The sequence below is a fragment of the Sminthopsis crassicaudata genome, chromosome 1, assembly GCF_048593235.1.
Source record: "Sminthopsis crassicaudata isolate SCR6 chromosome 1, ASM4859323v1, whole genome shotgun sequence".
Classification (NCBI taxonomy): Eukaryota; Metazoa; Chordata; class Mammalia; order Dasyuromorphia; family Dasyuridae; genus Sminthopsis; species Sminthopsis crassicaudata.
Window position 1 is genome coordinate 273,540,225 of NC_133617.1, and position 22,881 is coordinate 273,563,105.

The following is a 22,881-nucleotide window of genomic DNA, read 5'->3' on the forward strand; positions in this document are numbered from 1 at the left end:
CTCCTTTCTTTTTTCTTTGCTTATCTAAATTCTCAGCCTAAGAATCTTAATTTGTTTTAAACACTTCTTTTCTCTAAACATATGGTAAGTACTCTTAATTCAGGCCTTCATCACCTCTGACCTAGATTACTATTATAATATCCTAATGATTTACTTTTTAGTCTTTCCCCACTGAATCCTCCATAAAACTGCAAAAATAATCTAAGATGTAGGCCTGATTAGGAACCTCTCTTACCCAAAATCCTTCAGGGACTTCTTAATGATTGTAAAATAAAATAAAAGCTTCTCATATAAAATATAAGGCCTCCACATTTTGGTATATGTCTTTGGATCAAAGAGTATTTGGAGGGAGGAAGGTATAAAAATGGAATAGTGGAAAAGGCACCTGGTTATATAAATCTTAGAAAGACAAACAGGATTGGAAATAATTTTGGAAACAATAAGGAGCCAGTGGAGTTGATTGAAGTAGTATATGTCAGACTTACATTTTAGAAAAATTAATTTGACACTCAAGTGGAGAATGGGTTTACTCCATATTCATGTCCTCTATGAATTCTGTGCTACAGTCAAATGGGATTATTCATTCTTCTTTGAATCTAATCTTATGCTTTATGCCTCTGTGCATGAGTTCAAACTGGATCTCTTGACTGCAATACTTCCTTACCTTCATGTTTTAGAATCTCTAACTTCTTTGAATACCTAATTAAGGTATCTTCCTATTCTATGAAGCCTTCTCTGATTCACTACCCTACCCAGTATTGTATAGTGCCTAGAACACTGAAATCAATGTTATTGATTGGCTATATATACTTACTTATACATTATATATTCATATTGTAGCCCCTCAGTAGAATGTAAACTCTTTAAAGATAGGAACTGTTTAATTTTTGTCTTTGTTCCCTCAAATAATCTTCTTATTAGATTATAAATTCCTTTTAGCCATTTTCATCTGTTATTCCCAAGACCTAATATAGTACCTTGCAAATAGTAGACACTTAATGAATGCTTGCTTAATTGGAATATTCTAGCTGACTAGTTAGCCAGAATCCAAATTTGAGTGATTTTCAATATAACATTTCTATTTAAGAATTTTATTGTTGCTTTATCTTTTGGGAAAGGGGACAAGGAAAATTTTTGTTTTTCTTACTTGCTCCTATTACATGCTTGGTTTTGGTTCTGGTTTTGTTTAACTATTTGAAAACTAAGATTTGTTTTGACAAAGGAATTCAGAAATTCTGTTTTTGTGCTATCCACTACTAGTAGTTTTCCAGTAATTTGTCCTGAACTTTTATAAATTAGTAGCTAAGTAAGATATAAATAAAGAGTAATGAATAATTAAATGCTACTGAAAATGTAAGCTTATGAGAAGAACAACACAGGATCTGACTCTGTGACTATAGACAAAGCACTTCCCAGTTCCTCAGGTTCCTTTTCTATAAAATAAAAGAGTTAGATTAGATGCCCTTCAAGGTTCCTTCCACAGCTATGGAAATGAAATCCTATAATGCTATATAAATTGATGGGAGAGAAGTAAGTTGAATGGAATTGAAGGGGACAACATTTATTAAACACTTATTTGGACTATAGTAAGTAAATGAAGTAAAGTAAGCAAGCAAAGACTTGGACTAAAGTGAGTTAAAAATATGAAAGTAAGGCAATCTCTATTCCCAGGGAGTTCACATTCTAATAATCAGTTTTCATATAATAACAACATTTCACAAAGAAGCCAACAAAACAATATACACTGTGGGAACAATAGGAAAGGGAAGAAGAGTAATGACAAAAAACTGAATGTAATATAAATCTATTAACTATGTTTAACCACAAAATTGAGAACATCTCCTTTCCCTCTTTGAAGGGGTGGGAAACTGTAAGTGTGGAGATTTGCATATATTATCAGACTCAACTGATATGCTAACAATTGCCTTTTTTCTTTAAAAGAAATTGTTTATTGGATAGAGGAAGAGGAAGAATATATTTGAAAATAAAGATCATGTAAAAACAAAATATATTAATACTTTTTTATTTTAAAAGAATGAAAAAAAGTGTGCTTAACTAACCCAGCCAAAAAGAAGCTATTATTCAAAATAATAAGAGTGTCAAATCCACATTCTTGGAGGAAAGTCAGATGATTTCAATTTACAAGATTGTCTCATCAAAGAAAAGATGTTGACTATCATGTGAATATATGTTACTTGCTTAGGGGGCAACACCACACATAATATATTTTTGAAGCAAGTAGAAATATTTTTACTTCTTCCACAGCATATCTTCTCCATTCCAACTAACGTTCTTTACTTCTATTTCAGGGATTATGCTTTAATTATTTGTTAGGTAATCTTTTTTTCTTTTCTACAATTTTCTCTGTGCTTTATTCCATAGGTTGGTCTTTCTCTTATCCATATGGTCTTCTTTTTTCTATTACTTTTCATTTCTCCACCTATTTCCCAACTTTAGGTGTGGTATGGTATTTTTTTAAACTTTATTCTCTCTAAAATTTTCCATTTTTACATTTTTTAAATATAGTCTTCCTTTTACTTTTTTTACATTTTCTTTTCTTACCCACATGGTAGAAAATGTTGTGATAATTATAAGTTTGCAGATATGTAATAACTGGAAATCTTTGGCTGCTTAATTTCCTCTCATAGCTTTTCAAAGCAAAATGAGATGATGGATGATTTAGACAGTAATCCCTTGCTTCTAAGATAAAAAAAAAATTGGTGATCTTTTGTTTATATGACACCTTTGCTATCTTAAATTCCTTGAGGAAACCAAAATATAAATGGACACATTTCTTGTCCTCATGAAAATAAAACATTGAGTAATATGATATAATACATAATTTATCATACAAAAATTCTATATGAAAAATTCATAAATGAAGAGCAAGTCATGTATTTTCTTAAGTCCAAAGACAGAGTTCATTATTATTAGGGAGCATCAAGGAAGTCTTTTTTGAAGGAGGTAGCATTTTAAGAGTCATATCTGATAGCAGGCAGGAAGATAAATGAAAGAATTCTGGGTGAAGCTCCACTTTGTGAAATTAGCAATGATGCTTAACTTAGATTTACAGTCAAGTTTAAGGCAATTGGTCTTGGGTTACCTTTTGACCCTTCTCTCTCTTGTGTGGTCTACTCCTTTATAGCAAACACTCTTCTCAGAATTCAGTAAAAATGCACTTATCTCTATCTGGAAACAAAACCCCTTGTAAAAGTACGGGGTGCAAATAAACAAGATTTTAAGTGAAGCAAGAAACTTTGGAAAGGAAGTGATGTCATTTGGCTGGGCAGTGGGGATGGGGGAAGGGAAGAGACGAAGAAGAATGTGGATGACTTCACTGTGTTCACAATGTGGCTTACAAGAACATCCAGACACACAACAAATTCTGTGCAAATTGATTGCTTTTTAGGTAGGATAGTGAGCTAAATGAAGCTACAGATATTCAGGATTATGTACCAGCATATGTTTTGAGGTCCAACTCTCACTCTTCTAATAAGCTTCTTCGGAGAGTATGGCTCCTATATCCCTTCAGGGCTCTAGGGTTAGCCCTGAAGTATTGGGGGGAGTTTTTTTTTTCTAAGGCTGTAGCTTCTGAGTCACCAGTGATGCTCTTTTCCCTTGATTATCAATTGATTCGAAATGTCCTTGTTCAGCCCTGACTCTTGATGACCTGCTTTGGGGTTTTCTTGCAAAAATGCTGGAGTGGTTTGCCTTTTCCTTTGATGCAAGGGAGTTAAAGTATTAGTGTCTGAAGCTGAAGTTGAACTCAGGAAGATGAGTCTTTCTGACTTCAAACCCAGTATACCATCCACTATGCCCTAATAGTTTCCCCCATGACATGAATTAGTCACTCCTCATTAGTTTTAAAAAGGGATATTAACTAAGCAGATAAAATAAAAATAGTAGATACAAAACATCTTCTCTAACCTATTACCACAACATTCTTCCACAAGTATATTTGAAGTCCAAAGGAAAGTAGGCTCAAGCTAGGAGAACACACTAGTCAAGATAGTAATTTACAGCTCTTAGTTGCTAGAACTCCATTTCAAATTCCCCTTATGCATATTTCTGAAAAGTTCCTGGGTGAAGCATGAAGTTGCCTTTTCTAAGTTAAGTGGGTCTGTCAATATAGACATTGTATTGTTATGCCATGAATTATTATGCTCTGAATAAAATTATAACCCCCTCCACCTTTTTCCTTGCCATTAGGACTGGGAGAATTGAGGCAGGAAAATCGTTGGCAGGTGAATTATCTTGATCCTCATTAGGATAATTCCCCCCTCCATTTAAATATTGCCCCTCTTTTAACTATCTCCGGCCCTCAACCTTCTTATCTTAATCCTTATCCTGTCAGGATTAAATTATGATCCTTTCCTAGAATTATGGCTTGTCCACTCACTCAGTGTCCTCACTCCCCTTTTCAGCCTTTGTTTCCTCTATAAGATTGTATAGCTATTTAAGTTCCCTGCCAGTTCCTCGATGCTGAATGCTTTGTACAAGAGTATCATTACAACTGCATAGCCCCAAACTCAGCTAGTCTAAGCTCTCCACAGTGAAAAGATTAAAAACTAATCTCTCTCTTGCCTCAGTTTCTCTGGCATTATAGTATTAAGTTGTTAGAATTAGAAAAATAATGAAAACACTGAAATTCTGTGCCAGTCAGTCAACTAATGGTGGCTGAGGAGATAGTCAGACCTGAAGGCAGGAAGACCTGAATTCAGCCTCAGACTTATCTATAAATGAGTTGGAGAAAAAAATGACAAACCATTCCAGCATCTTTGCCAAGAAAACCCCAAATGAGGCCACAAAGAGTCAGGCACTACTGAACATGTGCTAGATGCTCTAGCCTAAGTACTAGGAATGCAAATAGAAGTATAAAGAATGACAGTCCTACCTCCTCAGGGAACTTATATTCTAATGGGGAAGAAAACCAACAAAAGGAAGTTAAAAGCAGGTGGGGACACAATGGTAATCAGGGCTGAAGTATGATGGCAAAGGTCTAGAATGTATAATGGAGGTGAATTAGGCACAGCTAGCCCAGGTGCCATCCTTAAATGGAAAGTCTGGGAGGAACCATCCAATTTAAGGGAGAGCTAGAGAGCTGGAGATTACTTCAACTGTGTGAATTCCAAAACTGGATGAGACTTCAAAGGAAGAGCAGGAGCCTTTTTCTATAACTTTGATTATTTCATGGATATCAGTGCAACTCTTGGGCTGTTTACTTATTGTTACTCACTTTTTTTAGATTATTGACCTATTGCCAATCAGCTTGCCAAAGTCAGGAGCAATTTGCAGGAGACAGATATATCTTACTACTTCATTGTGACTGCCTAGCTCCAACTAAGGTGAATACGTTTGCTGTATACAACATGGTCCCAATTCTAATTTGTCCTAAGGATACTAGACAATATGAAGAAAAGAAAACTTCTCTTTTGTTTCATGCCCCAGGATTATCTCCTCCTTTACCCCTTCCCAATGTCATGAGTTTATCAGTACAGCTGCCATGTCTCTATTGTTACCTGTTATAATATCAATAGTACACATTGGCATAGTTCTCTGCATATACTCAGCTCAAGCTCCAATTATCAGCTCCATTGACTTAATAATGGTTTATAGCTTGTAAATATCAGTGATTCAATTTAATTTACAGTTACCCTACTTGTGTGACATTCTTTTGTTGAATATAGCCGAGTTATAACTTTAGCATACCATACTGTCTTTTCTCATAATATTGAAAGGCTATACTAGACCTGATTTGGTTGCAACCTATGTTTACTGTTTCTGTCTAGATCACTCTTGGCTTCTATTGCTTATCTGCTTTATCACAGACCACTCAAATCCCTGAGTTTTATGAGTTTCATGCCCAGGAGCAAGTTACTTAAATCTCCTGGGACCTCATTTTCCTTAAATGTGTGTTTCCATCAGAGGATTATTTTAGAAATAAGGTTGAAGCATCATAGAGTTAAAAGTGGAAGGAACTCTAAAATCTTCTAGTCCTGACCTCTCATTTTACAGATGAGGATACAGAAGCACTAGTAGGAGACCCAGCAGGTTAAATGACTTACTCAAAAGCCTGTAAGTGAGCATTAGAAGTGGCAATTCAATAAAAATGTAAAGCATTATATAAATGTTAGTTATAATCATGATCATCCAGAGAAAGAAATGACATATATATATATATACCTGTTTTTGTCTAATGGTAGCCATCTTTGGAGAAGGGAGAAGGAGGGAAGAAAAAAAGAAAGTTACATAACTTTGTTGTATATTTAAAAGGAATAGCAAGTTGTATATAAAAGATCTGCAGTTTGAAGTGCAAAAAAAGTTATGATCATGATAATGATGGCCCAGTTTCTTTATCTAGCAGACTTGATTTTGTTCATTCAATGACATATTTTATATAATCAAAATTATCTTTTTTTTTTATCATTTCTATCCCTTGTTTGGTTAACAATTTGTCCTATAATCAATGTTGAACAAAATTCATCCTTCCATTTTTTTTTTAGTTTTTTTATGGTGTGACTTTTTTCTATATGGGTGCATATCCATTTGTAGATTATTGTGGTCTATAGTATAAGATGCTATGACTAGTGAGCTCCAAAAAGAAACTTGTAGTAACCTAAGAACTTTGGCCTGACCTCAGGGGAGTATGTGATCAACCAATTGGAGGGTAAATAGAAATTTCATCTATCACCTTCTCTTAAAGAGCCAGTTCTAAGAGAAACTTATTTGCAGTATAGCCACACCCTTAAGCCCAATACTTCTCTACTCTCTTTCTCCTGCTATTCAAGTATACAACCTTTTCCCTTTAGAGCCAAGCATAACAGATACCAGGCACCAAAGCAATATTTTTCCTGATGCCACTGGGAAAATCCCTCTCCTCCCCCTTGTCCCTCAACAAGCATATTTTTTCCTGCCCTGGTATTATTTCAAGGCTACTGTGGGCACTTCCTTCCAGCCTCTATGTCCCCAAATAAAAAATTCCCTTTATCATGAATTCCCTTTGGTACTACCCTACTTTCATGTTTCTAACTCCACTATTATCCTCAATTCCTCACTCTTAATCATCCCAGGTATTTATATGGTTTTCAAATCTCGAAAATTCTACCTCCACAAAATCTTGCATCTATCCCTTTCTTTTCATCCACACAACTACTATTCTGGTTGGGACCCTCATCAATTCTCACTCAGACAATTGCCATGGTCACCCAGACTCTAGTTGCTCCTCAATTCAACTTGTCCTCCTCACAGGTGCCAAAGAAACTTTACTAAAGCACAAATCTAACCATGTCATACATCCCAACCTCTTCCATAAACTCCAATGGCTCCCTATCAATTCTAGAATCAAAGATTATTTTCATCTTTATCTTGTTCTTTTAAAATTTGTATTTTTGGTTTAAGCTTTTACATAATTATGATCACAATAGCACATAGGATATAATTTGTAAATAAGTAAGTATATGTATATATATATATATGTAAAATCAAAATGTATTATTATGGATGCATGATCAGAAAAGTGTTTGGAAACTACTATTCTAGATTAGAGAGAATCTAGGACTAAGAAGCTTCTAAAAGGACTGTGAATATGATAGACAGATAGTCAGATGGAAGGATGAGCCCATTGTCCAGAGCACTTAGCATGGGACCTAGCACATAATAAGTGCTTAATAAATATTGATTGATTGATTTATTGAAGGAAGGCAAGGGACACAAACATGTACAACATCAATCTCACTGATTTCTTTTTTACTCCAAATCCACTAGCATATTTGTCTTTTACTTTGCATATCCACTAACATGAATTCAGATTATGTACCCCCTTTTTTTTAAAGTAGCTTTTGATAGGATCTGTTTTTGCTATTTTCTGGGCAGTTAATTGTTACAGATGTTTATTAAACCTATTTTCAGTAATGAATGGTTTGACAAAGGCTTGGATTAGAAAATATTTTAGCATATTCATAAACTACCCCAAATTGCTTAGTCCTGAAGTCAAATTTTTGAGGTTTTATTTTAAATATCATCTTTATGTGAAAATATAATTAGGTCTAATATCAGAATTTTAGCAGGCTATGTAATGATTGTAGAAAGAAAAGCAATCCAGAATTGCTTTACCTTGCGAACAATAGGCTTGTATCAGTTGCCATGGAAGATGTGACGTCATTAGAGAAATGTATGCCAGAGAATTGTCTGGTGTCATGTCTTTGAAAGAAAAAATAGAAATGAAAAGCAGTCTTTAACTCACCAGTATGTCATTTGCCCTAAGTAAAGCAGCTATTGAATTTTAATTCTGAAGTAATTTGATTTTTTTTAAAAATTGTTTTCTAGTTGCCGTTAAAATAGTTTACCTAATTTTTAAGTATAAAGAGTACAATAAAGTTTTTTTTAAACAAAATAGATTTGCCATAATGAATTAAGATTTGGTATCTTAACCATAATTGCAGTTTTTATTATGTTACTTTTTAAATATAAATAGAAAAATAAAATTATTCAGGAAAATGAGTCAGAGGATCTTATGTCTTTTCAAGCTAGATAGTGAAATCCTAGCATTTTATTCTTCTGTTGTTGTTTTTTTTTTTAAGTAGAAAAAACTTATATGGTATTTTGATATCTAATAGATTAGCTTCCTTTCTTTTTGTTATGTCATATATTTACAGATTATATATATTTATATCCCACAGAAAACTCAGTATCCTTTTGCTTCTGGCTATCTGTCAGTATTCCTTCTCTAATAATGAGGTCTGTATTTCCAATTTGGATGCCTTCTGGTGGGGAAAAGAGAGGATAAGGATTACTGGTAATAGTCATTAATAAGAAATGGAATCTGGGGGCAGCTAAGTGGCCTAGTGTATAGAGCATCAACCCTGAAGTCAGGAGGACCTGAGTTCAAGTTTGGCCTCAGACACTTAACATTTCGTACTTCCTGTCTCTGTGACCCTGGGCAAGTCACTTAATCCCAATTGCCTCAGCAAGAAGAAAAAAAAAAAGAAAGAAAGAAATGGAAGATGGTATGAATTATTTGCCATAAAAAGAGAAGCAAGAAAAAGCTTTTTTTCTAAAAAAGAGAGGGGGAGTAAGTGAACCTTATTCTCATCCAAATTGACTCAAAGAGGAAATAATACACACACTCAATATGGATATGGAAATTTATCTTATTCTGGAAGAAAATAGAAGGGGAATGGGATATGGAAACCGAGGTTAAAAAAGATAAAAGAGATGTTATATTGTGGGAGGGAGTGGTTAGTAGCAAAACATTGTTGAGGACAGACAGGGTGAAAGGAGAGAGAGAATAAATGAGGAGGGGAGAATACAGTTAGCAAAAATAATTGTAAAAAGAATTTTGAAACAACTTTCTCTGATAAGGCCTCATTTCTTAAATAAAGATGGAACAGAGTTGAATTTATAAAAAAAAAAAAGTCATACCCCAATTGATAAATGATGTAACTGGGGAAAATATTAAATAAAATTGTAAGATTATAAAAAATAAAGTATTCCTTCCTTTTCTAATTACTAAAAAAAATGAAAGAAAAGTCTAGAGCACAATTGTGATAGAAAAGAATATTTCAAAGCCAAATTATTGTGAAAGAAAGGGACATAGCTATAGAGAGAATTTTAGGAAATCCTCAGGTCCTCAAATGGAAAAGGAATGAAAGTAAAACAAAATCTGGTGACTACTGATGTTATAATTAACAGAATTTACAAAATTGGCATAAAATACCTTATGGTATATTATAGGGACAAAGAGATCCCTCTACTCATCCACTATAGGGGGGGAAAAGGATGAGTAGAAAAAAAGGGTAGTATCCAGAGAGATTTACAGCTTAATGGGAAGTTCATTGAATGGGGGGGGGTCTATCTTCTCTCCCTCCCTTCCTCCCTCCCTTTCTTCTTTCTTAACTTTCCTTCCTCCATGTCCCTCCCTTCATCCCCCCCACATATACACACATACCTATAACATATATGGTTATGTGTGTGTATATATATGTAGATATATATATATATATTTGTATAGATATATACATACAAATGCTATGGGATACCTCTAAAGTTTTAGTGTGTTTTCAATTTATTAAAAATTAATTCTAAGGCTTTGGGCTATTCTAAATTAATTCTAAGGCTTTACATCATGGACAAGAATTGGAGATGGACAATGATGTACCCCTGAAGTGGAGGAAAAGGAGGAGATACTGGTTCATACTTGGGAAATTGAACGCCATATCCAATGAGCCCAAGGTGATTATCCTCCCCAAACTCATCTCTTAAAAGCCTTTATGATTCAATGGTATAGGGAAAGTTAGGTATAGTATAGATATAGTGGGCTACATGAGATGTTGCTCACTGACTCAGTAATCATTATAACTCAATTCCAGAGCTAGAGTTCTATATCTGAATAAACTAAGTCTCTCTAAGACATGGTCTCTGGTAGTCTAGGTCTAGTGGCCTGGAAGATACAGCCTTAAGGCAGATGACAAAAAGATATTTGAGATAGATGGTTGAAAGCATAACAAAATGATATGGAACTGGTTAGAAACTAAAAACTGAGTTTGCTCTCAGTAATTCAACCTCCTGAACTTCAGACCTTTAGAGACCAGGCTTGGGAGATTTAATCCTCCTCAGCATTAGAGCTCCCATTCTAGGACAGGATCAGCTCTACTTGAGTAACCCAACCATAACTAGCCAAACCCATACCATTAAACAATGTTTCTGTTCATCTATTGAAACAATAAGCATTTAAAAAAGAATACTTGCCTCTTTAGAGACTTCAGGAAATTTTCTCGTGAGTGATATCAGACCTTTTCCCAATTGGGCTGAAATATCTCACTCCCAGGAGAAGAGCTCATTCACTTTGTGTATTTTCTGATATATTCTAATCTGAATAACCTCCAATTTTATTCATTATTTGTGGTTGTCTTTCATGTATCTAGTATTTGGTGTAAAGGAGTCAAGTCTATGAGAATAAATTTGGGTTTTCTTCCCCCTTATCAATTTTGTTCTTTTGAATCTTTTTTAAAATTTATGTCACTAGGCCAGCAATATAATTCTAGTTCTGTAGTCTTTCTGAAAGGAAGAAATATCTAATCTTCCGGCCTAGTTTCCTGCTCCTCTCTAGGCAGGAAACACAGTCTCCCTAGGAGAGAGATAGGCAAGATTCCAGAGATATCTTGTCCATATCTCTTTGAAAGCTGCTTTTAGAAATCATATGGGCATATGCTTATGTTTTATGTTAATGATTTAAAACATTATTTCAAATAGCTATTGATAGCTTGAAGATTTTCCTTGCAAATTGACAAAATTCTTTATCAACTAAGGACTAAATCGTGCTTGTATCCCTATATATCTTGCACATTGGAGACAGCCAGAGGGTGCAGTGGACAGAGAGCTGGGCTCCTTCCTAGTCAAGAAGACCTAAATTCCAATCCACCCTCAGATACTTAACTAGCTAGCTATATAAACCTGGGCAATTTGGTTTGGAATACTTAAGCTCTGTTTGCTCTCAGTAATTCTCATATGAAAAATGGGTATAAAAATGGCACATAACTCCCAGGGTTGTTGTAAGAATCAAATGAAATGATAATTGTAAAGTTCTTAGCATAATGTCTGGCATATAATAAGTGTTATATCTTTATCAAATTTTCTGCAAAAAAATTTTCCCCCAGTTAATGATTTTCTTCTCCTATCTAATGGTTGTAAAAGATATTTTTTCCTTTGTTGCTTTGAATAATCAAATGAATGCTTATGATGTGGCCCTTTATACCCATGTTATAAGTCTGTTTGGAATTTATTGACATCTCCCTCCCTTGTTATTAGAATTGTAATCAAATCTGGAAAAGTCACATCAATCAGCTCTTCAATGGCTCCATTTGGAGTCTTTTTGATTTCCTTTCCAAAACACCCTTTCAAGGCTACTCCTCCCCTTTGTATGTTGTCTTTCTTTATTCAAACAAAAACACCTTAAGAGCAAAGGTTGTCTCAGTATATTTGTATTTCCCCATGTTTAGCACACTTCTTGGTACAAGGTAAGTGCTTTGCTTTTCATTCATTCAATTGTCTCCTGGTGATGTTTCATGACCATGTATCATGAAACATTGATCTCAGAAGAATCATGATTGTAAATTAATCAAGTGACAATAACTTTCATGACGGGAGGATTTTGTCCATAATAGACACAATACATTTTGGATTGAATTGAAATAATATGCTACAAAAGACATTGTGTGTGTATGCTAGAAAAGAAGGAAGAATAAAGTATAATTGATAGTCCTCAAATCATGGTTTTACTGGTGTGTCTGAGTCAGGAAAGTACACAGAAGTCCTAGCTCATGACCATACCAATACTTTAGTGCAGAGTAAAAGTAAGGAATGAATAAAGCTGCCAAACTTTGAGGAAATCTGTTGAGTCATACACATTGTCATGTCTTTGACATTACTTGAATCTTGTCCCCTGATCCTATACTCTTGAGACTGTCTTCTTCTGAAATTGGTTTCCCATTTCCATGTCAGTTCCTTGGATTCTGACCTGCCTAATTTTGGACCCAACTGTTTTGTGTAAGAGGAAATTGAATCTCTTTTCCCCCGCTACTTATCTTAATCATATTTACTACCTGGCTGTGCTCCTCTGGTCTTCATAATCATGCTTCAGGAACTGCATTATCCAGCAAGATCACTTAAACACTGGAACTCACACCTCATCAGTATCCTTTACTCATGGGACTCTTCCCTTCGATTTAGGGAGGATAAAGAGCTATTGAAGGCCGGCACCCAGGTCAATCATTTATTTCCTTTGCAACTGTACTCCTCTAGGCTTCATCATCAAGTCCCTGTACTAGGCAACTTCCTCCTTTCTAATTTCCTTCTATATGCTCTCCCCATTAGAGTGTAAGTTTCAGAGAAATTAGATTGTTAAATTGAGGTAGGAACTGCCTTTCTTTTCGTTTTTTTTTTTTTAAATTATTCCTAGTGTTTAGCACAGTGCCTAGCTTGATAAATGTTTATTGACTGACTGATAGATCTCCATTATATTTAATAGATCCAATATTTATGGAAACCATAAGACCATGATCACATCTTTCAGATAGATGTCTGTATCCCATTGCCATGAAGAAGGTTACTGTGAATAGAATGATTGCAAAAGCTTAAAAGAGGAAGGAGGACATGAACCTTATATAGAGAGGCCATGACCTTCCTCAGAGAGAAAATAAGCAGCAAGCAATGGAGGAGCTGGTGCCACAAAGCTTTACATACATGTCCCAAGCTTTCTCTGTATAGCACCAAATTACAGCATCTGCTCAGAAAAAGAAGCCATTCTGTCAGATTTTATTGGAGTTGTATTGGCTTGAAGGTTGCCCTATGCCTACTTCTGGCCCCCTAATTAGCTTTCCTGACACAATTGACTTGTGCTTTTGCTTGTGAGCTGCATTTTGTTATTGTTGTCACTTCTTTATGACCCCATTTGAGGGTCTTCTTGGCAGAGATACTGTTATAGTTTGCCATTTCTGCCTCTAACTCATTTTACAGATGAGGAAGTAAAGCAAACAGGGTTAAGTGACTTGTCCAGGGTCACATAACTAGGAAGTATCTAAGGCTGACTTTGAACTCATATAGATGAGTCGTCTTGATTCCAGTCCCAGTGCTCTATCCATTGCATCATCTGCCTATGAATTGTATAGAGTTGTAGAATCTCAGAATTGGAAGAGATGTCAAAAGCCATTTAATCTAATTGAGAGCTGACACAGAAATTGCCTGTAACGTTGTCTACCTATGTGATCTTAGCCAAATCACTTAACCTCGATGACCTCTATTTCTTCATTTTAAAATTAAAGGAGTTAGACTAGAAGCCCCCTAAAATTTCTCCTAGTTCTTATAACATTGATTTTCTGATTTCCTGACAAGTGATCATCAATCAATCAATTAGTAAACAGATTTATAGTGACTACTTTGTTTGAAGATCTCAAGGAAGAGGAAACCCACTCCCTCTACCTTTGAATGCCTATAAATTTTAGAAAAATCTTTTCTTCTCTGAACTTAAATCTACTGCTCAGAAAACTTCTATCCATTGTTTGTGGGTTTGCAAGCAGAATAAGTCTAATTCCCTCTCCAGAGACAGCCCCTCAAATATAAGAAAACAACTATTACATCCCCTACTACTCTTTTTCCAGGCTAAACATCCCTAGTTCCCACATCCTCTTGGTATGGTATTTTCTGCAATGCCTGGCCATATTCCGAGTTGCTCTTCTCTGAAAATGTGCCAACACCTTAAATTGGAGTGTTAATAAACAAAGATTATATTCCACAAGTGATCTGACCAGAAATAGAGTAGAATAAGACTATCATTTCCCTTATTCTGGACAACTTCTCTCTTTCAAATGCAGGCTAAATCACTTTAGTATTTTTAATCAGCAATGTTCCATTGATGACACACTTTGATCTTGGAGTCTGACGAATTCTTTGTATCCTTTTCATACGAAATATCTTGAAACATTTTATCCTTTCTGTATTTGTGAGGTTGATTCCTTTAACCAAAGAGTCATCTCTTTTAAATTCTATCTTAAGAGATTTATCAGTGTTTTAATCAGTATCGCTCTGCATCTTATCTAGTTCCCAGCTCACTAAACTTCATGGGATCTGCACATTTGATAAAAATGTCATCCACACTTTTGTCCAAGTCATTTTTAAAAAGGTTAAATAGCAAAGGTCTGAATATAAACCATTCACTGGACATAGGTTTTTGTTGTTGTTTTTGCTGAGGCAATTGGGGTTAAATAACTTGCCCAGGGTCACACAGCTAGGAAATATTAAGTGTCTGAGGCCAGGTTTGAATTCAGGTCCTTCTGACTTCAGGGCTGATGCTCTCACTGTTCATTTTATTGGATCTCTTTCTCCAAGGTGACATCAACTCCTTAATGACCATCCTTGGATTCTGGACATTCATCCAATTCTATTCTACTTCTTTGTCATTTGTTTCTCATCCCTCCATTATTCCACAAGAATAGCATGAGATACTTTGTCAGAATCCAAGTATAAATTTGTTAGTGGGATTCCCTCTAAACTAGTCTAAGAAGCCTATAAAAGCCCCTCACATCCAACCCCTCCCCCCATACTTAAATGGAGACAGGAGATCAGTGTGTAATAATCTGATATTATTTATAAAATCATGCTAGCTTCTAATGATTGCTGCTGTTTTTTCTAAATGTTAATACATAAGCTTTTAATAATTTATTCTAGATGTTTCTCCCTCTCCCCCCTCCCAGAAATCAACATTTACCAATTCCATTCTTTTGTTGTTGTTGTTGTTACAGCTTTTTATTTACAAGATGTATGCATGGGTAATTTTTCAGCATTGACAATTGCAAAACCTTTTGTTCCAACTTTCCCTTCCTTCCCCCCCACCCCTTCCCCCAGATGGCAGGTTGACCAATACATGTAAAATATGTTAAAGTATAAATTAAATACAATATATGTATACATATTTAAACAGTTATTTTGCTGTACAAAAAGAATCGGACTTTGAAATGGTGTACAAATTAGCCTGTGAAGGAAATAAAAAATGCAGGTGGACAAAATTAGAGGGATTGGGAATTCTATGTAGTGGTTCATAGTCATCTCCCAGAGTTTTTTCACTGGGTGTAGCTGGTTCAGTTCATTACTGCTCTATTGGAGTTGATTTGGTTCATCTCATTGTTGAAGAGGGCCACATCCATTAGAATTGATCATCATATAGTATTGTTGTTGAAGTATATAATGATCTCTTGGTTTCACTCAACATCAATTCATGTAAGTCTCCCCAGGCCTTTCTGAAGTCATCCTGTTGGTCATTTCTTACAGAACAATCATATTACATAATATTCATATACCACAATTTATTCAGCCATTCTCCAGTTGATGGGCATCCACTCAGTTTCCAGTTTCTGGCCACTACAAAGGCTGCCACAAACATTCTTACACATACAGGTCCCTTTCCCTTCTTTAAAATCTCTTACCAATTCTATTTTTTAATGTTCTTATAGAAATAACACTCAATATGGAATCAGGAGATGTGAGCTTTAATTCCAGTGCTGATATTTACTAGATATATGGGGGAGATGGGAAAGAAAATGGGAGCAAACACCTACTATGTATGAGGTACTGCGCTAAGCATAATTATTACCTCATTTGATCCTCACCACAAAGGTGGAAGGGAGGTTCTATTATTATTTTAATTTTACAGTTGAGGAAATTAGCACAGGCAGAGATTAAGGCATTTACAATTAATGTCTGAGTTTGAATGTGATTTCATACCTTCTTAACCCTAGACCTAGCCACCTCACTGTGCCACTTCATTTCAGTTTTGTGATTTTCTAAAATGAGGATACTAATACTTGCATTTCTTATGCTAGAGTCTGCAAACATAGCACAGAGAGAACATCTGTACTTGGGAAACTGCAAAGGCCCACAGCAGCCCACAATCGAAAATCCCTGAGCTTATTATTATTAGTAAGATTACATTGGGACAAAGTTTCAGTGCTAGTTAGACTAGTGAAACTATTTCTGGGCTGTGGATAGGTAGTTTTGAAAGGAACGGAGTGTGAAAGAAATCTGCCTAGAGGAGATTCTAGGAGCCTGTAGCTCTGGCATATTGTCAGTTAAACTGGGTTTGGGGATATGGATGTATATGTGTTTTGGCATGGAATGGAAAAAGTTTGGCTGTGTTGACCATGTAACAAATAGCAATATTGGGGGCAATGAAGAGAGGTTATTAATGAAAGCTTGTACTATTTGCCTTAATGAGCAAGGGTCCAAGCTCCTATCATCTCCATAAGGAATGAATGTTTGTACAGGGGTAAAAAGGGAACCTGAAATGAGAGTGATAATAACATGATTCAGTGAAAAAGTATGAACAGCCTGATTCACCAGATTATAGTAAGGAAATTACTTTGTAAACCTTAATGTCTTCTTTAAATAGTGGGTATATATGTGAATGATCTTTATTGTTAGTGTTATTGTGCAAAATATAGTGAAAAATCTTCCAGAGATCTTGGATGTAAGTTAAAATCCCTACTTTCTATAAGAAGGAAAGATGAAACAGAGGGTTTCCCAAGGTTATTGATTAATTTATTGCTTGAGTTAGTAACCAAATGCATAAATTTTTATTTTTAAACGTAGGGTTCTATTCATTGGGCCATACTTTTCTTCCAAAGTCGAAAGAAGGCTGATTCTTCCACTCTTTATTTTTTATAAAGTATTACAAATGTCAGAGGCACAATAAAAATTTATACAATTACTGATAAAACTATCAATATTGTAAAGCAACTTTTATTTGTTCTGTCTCTCTAAACCTTTTTGATGGTGATTAAAGAGTTCTAGCATTCTTCATCCCTACACAAGAGTCTAAAGTTTTGGGACAAGCAAAGATACATAGTTGGCAGCAGATTTTTATCTCTGGAATTTGCATTCATTGTTAACTCATTGAGATCAGGAATCCTGATTTTATTTATTCTTAACATAAGCCCAAAATTAGGGATATGCACTTTATTGATTACTCAGTACAGACTTGCTGAATAAGTGAATGCCTAATTGTCACATCATAAATGAAATGGTCTTTGGAAGCAAGAAGATTCACTTGTACTTGACTTTTGGTTTTATACATCTGGAGGTAGAAGTACAAATATATATATATATATATATACACACGTACATATAGATTTATAAATATATATTTACAATATATAAATATATATACACATGCACATATAGATTTGTAAATATATATTTACAATATATAAACTAGACTGAGGTACCACTAGGATTATGAGGTATGTACTTGCAAATATTTAGTTAAGTTAATAAAATCCCTGCATTCAGGTTATATTATATGAGGGCACGGCAAATTTCTTCATGTATAAAATACTTATGAAAAACAGAGAATGTCTATTAATACATTCAGGATATGATGAAGAATCTTCCAGAATTTGTCAGGCCTGATTACTACTATCCATTTGGTTGATTTTTGTAGGCAGAAAGAATGTAGGGAAAATTTTAAAAAAAGAATTAGGAAACTAAAGAAGGACTTTAGGGCAGAGGTAATATTTTTGTTTTTGTTTGTTTTATTATTGTTGACTATAGAAGGCAAGGATTCATAGGAGAAAGACAAATTTGGGAGTCAAATTGATAGGTTGATAGATGATATCTAAGAATTTGGATTTTGGAATTGTGACTTCAAATAAATGATTTTGTATTCTTGACCTATATCATTTTCATTCAGGCAAATAATAGCATAGTAGATAAAGACCTAGATCTGGAGTTCAGGAGAAGTGAGTTGAAAGCTAACCTCAGTTGAATGACCCTGACCAAATCATTTAAGCTTTCTTTACTTCAATTTCCTCATTTGTAAAATGGGCTAATAATATCTCTTACCTGATCAGTTGTTGTGAAGATAAAATGAGCTTGTATTTGTAAGGCATTTAATGTGCTTTGTTATATCTATTCCAACTTTTTGGATTTCTAAATAAGAATTTAATGGAATTTTAAAAAGAGCAATATTAAATTCTGACCATGCCTAGAGTTAAAAATAGAGTTTTAACTAACAGGAATACTTTTAAAATAATTTATTAACATCAAATTTTTAATTGTATTTCTTTAAAAAGCATTTTTTCAAAGAAGGAAATAAAATTTAGTAAATTTTCACCTTTTGAGAGAGATTTTTTTTTAGGAGATTAAAAAAAAAAAAAAGAGTATATTATTATGTTGGATTACTTACCATCTAGGGGAGGAGGGAGGGGAAAGGGAAGAAGGAAAAAAAAATGGAGTACAAGGTTTTGCAAGGGTAAATAATGAAAATTATCTATGCATATATTTTGAAAATAAAAAATCTTTAAAAAAACAAAAAAAATTAAAAGTATGTTATACATTGAAAGTTCAGAATGTAGCATCTCATCTTTGCAACAGCCCTATGCATTTGAGATTATGAAATCCTCATGTCATGTTGCTCAAATAACATCTCACGGTTGTTCTATTTCCAATGTCTGACTTTAGCTTTTCATATCAGCTAAAAGATTTCCTTTACAGACACCCTTGTGCTTTAAAAAAAAATAAAAAAAGAAGTCAGTATTCTGAATGTTGCTATCATTCCCCTGGCTGCAGTAGAAGGACAAATAAAAGAACCCTATAGAATGAGAAAATAATAGGGGTCTGAACACTGCTTCAGTCAAGGCTATCTCCATACCAATAAAAGTCATAAGTCCAGGGGAAAAAATCATGGCATCCAAATATTTCAAGGATTCAGGATTTCATCAGTGTTATCCTTCCACTAATATAGACTATGACTCCTCTATATCCTAGTGCATGTACTTGATAAATTACTGTGTAAATTAGAATTCATCTCTGTAGCAACTGGAATGTAGGTTTCATGAGTTGGAAGAATTTAAAAATTAGAAGACTTGCTCAGTTTCTGTAGCCCATTTCAATATGTTCATTTGTCAGCATATGTCTGTTCAGACGAGTAATTAGGTGGTAACTTAAACTTAGGCACTAGGGAAGAGAATAGGTAACATGTTTAAGATTTGTGTGTTCAACAGAGATTTATTAGAGAATATTCTGCCCAATAGGCTGGAGATGGGAATGGAACACGGAGGGCCACCAAATCTTTATTCAGATTGGGGTAATGATGTGGCAGTTACATCAGATTGAGATAATGTTACACCTCCAAAGATTTCTTCCCAGTTTTCCCTTTTTGTACAGGAAACGTTCCCTCTCTGATGTGGGTCAAAGATCCTTCCTTGTTCAGGTATCCCAGGGTGCTTGCTGATATTACCTGGAGTCCAAATGATCTTTGGGATCTTTGAAAACAATAAAGAGAGACAAAAGCATCAAAGTAGAATGTTTCCTGATTTAATCAAGGTTGGCTCACAAAGGAGACATGGAGTGCTGTGGGACCATCTGAGCTCAAATGAAGTTATTGGGGAAAGAGAGGTGAAAATAAGAAAGAAGGAACAAAAATTACATGGCTTTAATCTTACAAGTGCCAAGAGAAGGCCTAAAATTATTCTCTTAAGTTAGGAATCAAAGGTCTTACAAAGGTGCTTATATTTTCTCTGCTTTGGAATTCTATATGTTTAATGCTTACTCAGATTCGAAAGTTAAACAAATTTCCAAGACATAGATATTCTACCAAGTCCTCTTTTTAAAATGATTTTTTAAGTTTATGGAATAAAAAGCATTTCCATAACATTATAATAAAAAAGATGCACTTAAAACTAAGTTTACGATGTACAACTAGTTATTCCTTTCAAATATACCACACATTATCATGAAATTTTTTTTCTATTTTTTTCCCCTCTCCCCACAGTGAAGGTTTTTACCATTAGACACAAATAGGAATTTTTGTATAAAAATTTTTATCAATATTTTTCTCTGCTCATAGATAGTGTATTTGTCCTTTATAATAAATTTGGGTATTTATAATATTCTAAATAACTTATTTGTTCAAAGTCATTTTAAAAACAATTTTGCTGCTACTGTATACAATGTTCTCTTGATTCTGTTCTTTTCATTCTTCATTATTTCATGCAAGTTTTTCCATGTTTTTCTAAAATCATTGAACTCATCATTTCTTATAGCACAGTAGTATTCCATCATAAGATTTCTTTAAAATGGCTAGTTATACCTGAAAAGACTTACATGAACTGATGCAAAGTAAAGTGAGTAGAATTAGAATGTTATATATAGTAACAGCAATGTTAATGATCAGCTATGAGTGACTTAGTCCTTTTCAGCAATTCAAAGATCCAAGACAATTATGAAGGATTTATAGTGAAAAATGCTCATTATCCCTTCAAAGAAAGTAATATTGTATTCCATCCCTCCTTCCCTGCTTTCTTCCAAATTTTCCTTCCTTCCTTCCTTCCTTCCTTCCTTCCTTCCTTCCTTCCTTCCTTCCTTCCTTCCTTCCTTCCTTCCTTCCTTCCTTCCTTCCTTCCTTCCTTCTTTCCTTCCTTTCTCCCTTCCTTCCTTTCTTCCTCCCTCCCTTTCTTCCTCCCTTCCTCCCACCTTTCCTTCTTTCCTTCCTCTTTTCCTTCCTTTTTCTTTCTCTCCCTCCCTTCTTTCCTTCTTTCCTCTTCCCTCCCTTTCCTTCCTTCCTTCCCTGCCTTTCCTTCCTTCCTTCCTTTCCGGCTTTTCCTTCCTTCCTTTCCTTCCTTCTCTCTTTTTTTCTCTTCCTTTTCCTTTCAAAATAGAAGTGAATAATCTTTCAGTGAGCAGATACAAGTTACAATCAGAATAGTTCTCTATACATTTGATGGTTACATAACATCCAATGATGCAAACTAAACTAAGATTGTGATTAGTCTAGAAGAAAAGGAAAAGGTGGGCTATACATCACACTGACTGATAAGAGGGATCCTGGGGTCCATAGCAACAAGGAAAACAGAGTGTTGCGTAATATCCTCTGGAAAGGCCTGGAACAGATACCACTTAACACTAGAGAGACCCAGTTCTGGGCAAAACATCTCCTGACCAGATTGACTCATCCACCACTCATCTTTGTTATCTTCCTCAAGAGACAGGATTAACTTGTCACTCTTAAAATATGGGTACCTAAGCTCTTACAAATTTTACTAACACATTACAAAATTCAAATCTGATCCATAGATATTAAAGTGATTAAACTCTTAATAAACAATCTTATTAATCAATAAGCCAATAGATTAATAAGCTAATGTTCACAATTCCCCCTACCTTTTAGGAGTCACAAATAAGATCACTACATTGACTGTTAGTCTGTTAGGAGCAGTTTTCACTAGAACATCTTTATAAATGTAAATTTGTTAGTGCATAGGAAGAATGGGAAGAAATGGGCATTTCTTTTCTAAACATACATTGTTACATAATGATTGGCTTATCTAAACTAGACTTAAATAGAAATATGGATATGATAAATTTTAAAAATCAATATATGGGTCACTGATAAAACCATCAAAGTCTTTCAGTTGATCCAGAGTTTGCTTAAATATTAAGCCAGAGAATTAGTGTGGGTTTGAAAAATATAAAGAAACTCCTGCAAAGCTTTAGTTAGATTTTTAAACTCTAAGGAAAAATAATTGATAGCTTTGATTATGATAGTAGTTCCAAACAGTGACACACCAGTAGGAAGGCACTTTAGGGGAGTGCCTGAGCTTTTCATCCTTCTGAATTTCTTATGGGTCAAAACTAGGAAATGCCTTTTTTTTTTTGTTTTTGTTTTTGTTTTTGTTTGGTAATGCACAAGCTCAGTACCTCTTCCTAGTAAGATACTTTTACTATGATTCTAATATTTACAAGTAAGAGGGTTCTCACTGTTTGCAGTTCTATTAAAGAAGATTTTATAACTCCTACAAGCAAAAATCTTATAATAATAAACCATTACTTCATTCCCACAGACTCAACAAGAATAGTTCTCTAATGGAAAAGGAGATGCTGGAGCAAAAAAAAATCTTTTGGGCATGGAGGCAGTCAATGAAAATGAGAAAACATTGCTGACTTGTGCCGTTCTCATCCTTCAAGAAGATGTCTGTAGGCAGATAGGAGATTTCAGGTAGATTTGCAGAATGGAAGATTCACAGCATTAAGGGTAATTCAAAAGAAAGTCATTATGTCACATTCAAACAGGGAGGCTGGCCATTAATCCAACTAATCGATCTTGATCCTAAATTGGAACATGAGCCAGTATTGCAGTTAAAAAAACAAGGGATTCTAATGAGGGGAAGCACAGTAAGTAGTCCCTGTTTTACTAAAGTGGAGAAAATGCCTCCTCATTGGAACTAAGAAAAAATCCAGGAAAATCAGTTAAAGGGGTCCCACAAAGAACCCTCATTTGGATATGAGTAGGTTTCATTAGCTATGAGTTGTATATGTAACAATCCATTGGAGTTCATG

The 22,881-nt window shown here is 34.6% G+C and overlaps 1 long non-coding RNA gene across 2 annotated transcripts in view; it reads left to right on the forward strand.

The window, feature by feature from the left end:
- The window catches only part of LOC141549338 (uncharacterized), a 48,683-nt gene that overhangs the window by 23,835 nt on the left and 1,967 nt on the right, over positions 1-22,881 (forward strand). Inside the window, exons 1-2 of one of the 2 annotated variants that reach the window (XR_012484332.1) lie at positions 21,434-21,560; positions 22,386-22,540. This is a non-coding gene — a long non-coding RNA (uncharacterized LOC141549338). Of the gene's footprint in view, positions 1-21,433; positions 21,561-22,385; positions 22,541-22,881 lie in introns of those variants that run through there. The other variant, XR_012484331.1, reaches the window with a different exon arrangement.